We start from the raw sequence: 6,000 nt of genomic DNA on the forward strand, positions 1-6,000 counted from the left end.
GCCATGGCACCCTGGGGTGCCTTGAATGATGGTCAGGGGTGCCACGGGCAACACTGGCCTCCGTCCCTCTTTCCTTCCCTCCCTCCTCTGATGCCCTCTCGTGTCTCTGTCTCCCAAAGGCTTGCCCAGCTGTTTGTTGCAGCCCTGGCTACAAGCTGCGCAGGTGACTGGTGCCTCTGGGGGAGGTCAGGGGGCAGCTCAGAGACCAGGGGCAGCTGCCCAGAAGACTCCCAAGGAGAGGGGAGAGGAGAGGAGGCCGAAGGAACACTCCACAAGGGTTCAGAGAAGTGTGAGAGATTGCTAGCTCTGCAGGCAAGGGGTGACCTAACTGAGCCCCTGAGCCCCACAGGTGCACCGCAGGAAGAAGGTAGTTGGTCAAGGGAACCGTGGAGTCAAAAAGGTTGAAAGCATCTGGGTTAAACTATTGTGGGATGGTAGTTGGTCAAGGGAACCGTGGAGTCAAAAAGGTTGAAAGCATCTGGGTTAAACTATTGTGGGATGGTACTCAATAATTCTGAAAAGCAGCGCTATGGGCTACTTTAAAATGAGGGAGACACACACTGAAATTTGACATTCGTGGTATCTGAAGCAGAGGTACTTATGTGACCATGAACCGAAATCAGTTGCTGTTCAGCCATTAGTTTGGTCTGTCCCTAGCACCTGTTTGGACAACTTGTATCGGTGGTAGAGGCAACCAGTGGCAAGAACACAGCTGGCAATGTATGCGGTAGGTTATCTCACATGGGTGTGGAATGTGTGTGGAAGATAGGGCAGCATTTGTGTAGATGTCAGATGGTTCCCTAGATTATGTTAGAGAAATCACTGTCTCTGGTTACTGACTTACAAAATGTGGGGGAGCGGAAGTGACCTACCTCACTGGGTGGTGAACAAAGACAGAATGCAAAGCACTTTACTGTAGAAAAACACACCCACCCAATAATCATATTTTTTGTTGTCAAATTGATGTGCGACTCAAAGGCTATGGGAGTGGTGCTCAAGAACAGTGATGAGTTAGTAGCTGGAAGAATGGTGATGTAGATTATCATCACGATAAAGGCATCAAACACCAGCTATTACTTCCGCTACTTCTAATATTTTATTATTATTATTATTATTATTATTATTATTATTAATCATTTTTCTGGGGGGAAAGCATAAGGCAGTGTACAAAATTTAAAACACAAAAATGAAGAATCAATATAGTTACTTTTCAATAGATTTGCTATAATTGATAGCAGCATAAAAGTCTAATAAAATAACAGAATCTCAATCAGGAAATACAAAACCTATAAAAAATGCATATTTAAAATCACAGTAGCCAACCAAGCCTGCTCAGACAGAAATGTCCTTATAAGATACCTAAAGACCTACAACTAGTGAGCGCAGAAAATGAAGTCAAGGTACTAAATCAATAAAACATATTTCTGTACCAGATATATATAGAATACTAAAAATGACTTTACAAGGATAAACTTGTTGGCCACACGAGATATAAAAAAATAAGCCATAATATTAACATTATGATTTATATTTGTTCAACTCATTGGCCAATTAGATTATCCTTGTAAAGTCAAAGAGAGGAAAAAAAGATTATCCTTGTAAAGTCATTTTTAAACACACACACACATACACACACGGTAAAGGAATATATGTTAATTCTTCATTTTGAGTACCTCTTCTATGGTCAGGAAATATATCCTCTAGGTTTGTTAGACTTCTAATGAGAGCATTTCATAAATTGGTACCCACTACCATGGAGAATACACACACCAATGTGATTTCACATATCTACAAGATTTCCATCCTTGACCTTAATTGCTAGGCAGGTTCATAAGGAAGTAGATAGACAGTCCCAATGTAAATGAGTCCTGGTCCATTTAGGACTCTAAATATTAACATCAACACTATAAAGTTGATATAAACGAGGTCCAAAAACAAATAGGAAACCAAAGAAGGTAGAAGTAATATGTCACCAATGCAAAATACCACCAAAATTTTCCCTCCTTGATGTAGAGAAACAAGAACAGTTGGGGGGGGGATTTCCTTTAGCCCACTAAAGGACTTATAAAAGGACTGACTTATAGAACTGTTGTAGGCAGAGTAGAGCCTGACTAGCAGCTGGCAAGTTCCTAATAGTTATTTTTAAAAAAACAAAACAAACCTCAGCATAGCCACGTACTCACTGGCTGGATTTAGGTGAGCCAGTACTATTCAACCCGAGCCCCACACCTGCAAAACAGGGAATAATAATACTGGCCTACTTTACATGGTCATTGCAATGATTATTGAGAGTATATATGCAGAGCACTCAGAACACATACAATTCTGAAGAATATCTGAGAGAATATCTGAAGAAGTGTGCATGCACACGAAAGCACATACCAACGACAAACTTAGTTGGTCTCTAAGGAGCTACTGGAACGAATTTTTTTATTTTGTTTCGACTACGCCAGACCAACACGGCTACCTACCTGTAAATAAAATCACCTGTGCAAATTCTACCTGTTTTAGTGGTATTATTGATATTAAAGCTCACACTTCCTGTACACAACACTCAGCAACCTGGGGCCTGCTCTGTGTGCCCCTGCCATAGCTGCCAAGTTATCCCTTTTTTTAAGGGATTTTCCCTTATGCTGAATAGGCTTCCTCGCGAGAAAAGGGAAAACTTGGCAGCTATGGCCCCTGCTGACTGAAAGTGCGTAATAGGAGCAGGGCCTTTTCAGTGGTGATACCAAATTTATGGAATGCCCTCCCCATAGAGTCTAGCTTGGCCCAACACCAAGCACTTTCAGCATCAGGCAAAAGAACCAGTTTGTCAAATATATATAGCAGGTTTGAGGAAGGAGAATTTTGCATGCAAAAGTTCCCAGGTTCAATCAGTCGCTGAACACAATTGTCTGACTCAGCATGGCAGCTTCCTGTGTTCCTGTGCTGGATTAAGCAGCATTTACTGCTGTTTTGCTGCTGGAATGAAGTTTGTTTCCCTGTTTTATTGATTGCTTCTGTTTTCATTGTTCTGAGACTTTTATTTTCATTCGATTATTCTCTTTTGCTGTTTGTCTTTTCGTTTATCAGTTTGATGTTTACTATTTAAATAGTTGCTTGTAAGTCACATTGACTTCACTTTTAAAAAACAAAACAAAACCCTGAATGAGTCAATGAATGGATGGGTTTTCTGACCAGGTTTTGAGCCTTAAAGCCCAGCCATGTATCTGATGTGGCTGGTGTTAGGAATTCTTCATTTGAATAGCAGAAAGGAGGATTTGGGATCATTATAACCTTACAAGGAGGGGGCACACCATCAGGAAGGGTGAAGCAGACTGCTCCAGGTAGAAAATTTGGGAGTACCACTGAAAGGCAGCAACTTTTCAATGATTCTTACCACCAGGATGGGGAATTTGGATTTTACGTCACCAGCACCAACATTGGACAATGTTTTAAATATGGAATATATTGGACAAACAGGCCAAACTCTACGCCAAAGGATAAATGGACATAAATCTGACATCAGGAACCACAAGACAGAGAAACCAGTAGGAGAGCACTTCAATCTCCCAGGACATTCTATACAAGATCTCAAAGCAGCTGTTTTATTACAGAAAAATGTCAGGAACAGACTGGAAAGAGAAGTTGCTGAATTGGAACTCATTACCAAGCTTAAAACCATGGAGCCACCTGGGATGAACAAAGACATTGGATTCTTATCTCATTATGCATGGTCAAGCTTTCTTTAGCGCCTCAGCCCTTGCTTTTCCCCCGCGGGACCAATTGCAGTCATCAGCAGTCGTTAACAGCCATCTACAGGTTTACCACTCCCATCAGCCCATCACCCATTCCCACCCACCCACCACCCACCCTCTGTATATACATAAGGGTCTGACTCTTCTGTTTCAAGTGTATCTGAAGAAGTGTGCATGCACACGAAAGCTCATACCAAAATAAAAACTTAGTTGGTCTTTAAGGTGCTACTGAAGGGATTTTTTTTGCTGATTGCTATCATCATTTTGCTGATTGCTATCATCATTTCTGCAAAGGAATTGGCCTGCTCAACATCACTTGAGATGAAAATACATGCAGCCTTTTCGCCACGTGCGCCCACTGTTCAGCATGGCAAACATGTACATGGGAGTACATGCACATTTCCTATCTTTCTGCCATATATGTGGGAGCCCTCACACCACCCAAATACATTTCAGGGTGGACCAGAATGCGCCAGGGGTGACCCATTGCGGCTGACACTATTGGGCTTGGAGTCATTGTTCCCAAATTTATAAAAAGGTAAAAGACAGAGACAGTGAGAGAAGGTTGGGGCAGGGGGTTATGACACTCAAGCTAGCATGTCACTTAAAAAAATGTTTCTGTTCAATGATTTTCATAGTTAACAAGGGTACCTACAACGTCTCTGTTTTCAATTGATAAGAGTCCTTTCTACAAGTCAGTTGCATTCAGTGCAAGGCACTGCTGTCATAGACCTTGTGAGGTTGTAGGGGAGCAAATTGGGGAGGGGAGGAGAGGAAGAAGGCGGGTAATGATCTTTCATTCTTTCGCTTAGTAGCATGTCACTTTTTTGACAGCCTTTTCACCGAGACCACTTTTTTGTGCTCTCTCTGCGTACTGTGGGAGAGTCCAGCGTTCAAAGCACCAGCCATTTCCCCTCCCCTCCTTCTCAGAGGTATGTCACTGGAGTAAAATAAACTGTAGGGCTAGACTTGAGCATCTCAATCGATCCCTCCCCCGGGCATGACAACGCCCACCTGTGCCCCGCATTGCCTGTGTTGTGCTGACACCACAGCAAAGTGGTGCCTTTAACATTACATAATTGTTTTGATTTTTGTGTGTGACAATGGCCTTTGGTCATTCAGAAGTGAGACAGAAAGTTGGGGGTGAAATATATATATCTATATATTTAAAGCACAAATAAAATACGCGTCCCGCACCACCCCATCCCCTGGCACTGCCCCTTCTACCTACCTAGCTACAGCGTTGGCACACAGGTGGTCCCTTCCTGCCCTTGCAAACGTCTGCAGCAGTCAGGAGCCAGACAATTCTGCCTGCAGGAGGGCTGCCAACAAGCCAACACCAGTCACAACAGCCCTCCCCTTGTCCCACCCTGCCGCTGCCAGTGCCAGCCCCCTCTCCTCCCTTGACAGGGCAGCACAGTGGAATTCTTCTTCGCTGGACAAGAAAACACACCCCTTGTAGTGCTCCATAATCCCTATTCCCCCCTCCTGGTGCCCCTCTCTTCCCAAAGCTGCTGCTGTTGTTTCTCAGAGGCTGCTGAGGACCACATTCTCTCCACTCACTTTGCAAACTAGTGTTGTCTCCTAAGTGGCTGTTTGTCCTGAAGCCATTGCATCTGCCACACCGGGGAGGCCGCTCTTCCCTGCCAGTTGCTTTCGCTCTCCCAAGCTCTTGCTTGACCTAAGCTGTGCTGTGCTCGCCTTTCCCCCCTGCCACAACTGTCCTGGAATCCACAGGTGCCCTTCCATACCACCCTTGTTAATTAAACCAGGACAGATTTCTGGGCTCGTCATCCTTTGTGCTCACTGCTCAGTGGCGGGAAAGCACATCTTTTGCACTCCCAAGGAGGGCCCCAGGCTCAACGCCCCGCCCCACCCGCCCATGCCTCCAGCTTAAAAGGGATGTCAGGCAGTATGGCAGTCTAGAAAAGACCCTTCCATGCATGATGCCTTGGAGAGCCACTGCCAGCCAGAGCTGACACAACTGGGCTAGGTGGACCCGTGGTATAAGGTAGGACCATACCTCCATCAATAGTCATCAAGGAAAGGGAAATTACACCTCCACAAGAGATGGTGCAACTTTTTGCTGGTTTGCTTGGTTTTTGTTGTTGTTGTTTTGGTAAATGCTGCCCTTACTTACCTGAACAACCTTGCAGGGCTATAAGGAAGGACCTGTGCCTCCTGCCTCTTAACTTACACTGGATGAAGTGTTGGGGTTGCTCAGTCCCAACATATGAAACACAGCAGGCCCTACCACTTG

The 6,000-nt window shown here is 44.4% G+C and overlaps 1 long non-coding RNA gene across 3 annotated transcripts in view; it reads right to left on the bottom strand.

Annotated features, from left to right (window-relative positions):
- Positions 1-5,079, bottom strand: part of LOC148683367 (uncharacterized) — a 101,213-nt gene extending 96,134 nt beyond the window's left edge. For all 3 annotated transcript variants that reach the window (XR_015947242.1, XR_015947243.1, XR_015947241.1), the window contains exon 1: positions 4,972-5,079. This is a non-coding gene — a long non-coding RNA (uncharacterized LOC148683367). The remainder of the gene's footprint in view (positions 1-4,971) is intronic.
- Positions 5,080-6,000: the final 921 nt, after the last annotated feature.

This window comes from Zootoca vivipara, chromosome 15 (genome assembly GCF_965207765.1).
Source record: "Zootoca vivipara chromosome 15, rZooViv2.hap1.1, whole genome shotgun sequence".
NCBI classification, from domain to species: Eukaryota; Metazoa; Chordata; class Lepidosauria; order Squamata; family Lacertidae; genus Zootoca; species Zootoca vivipara.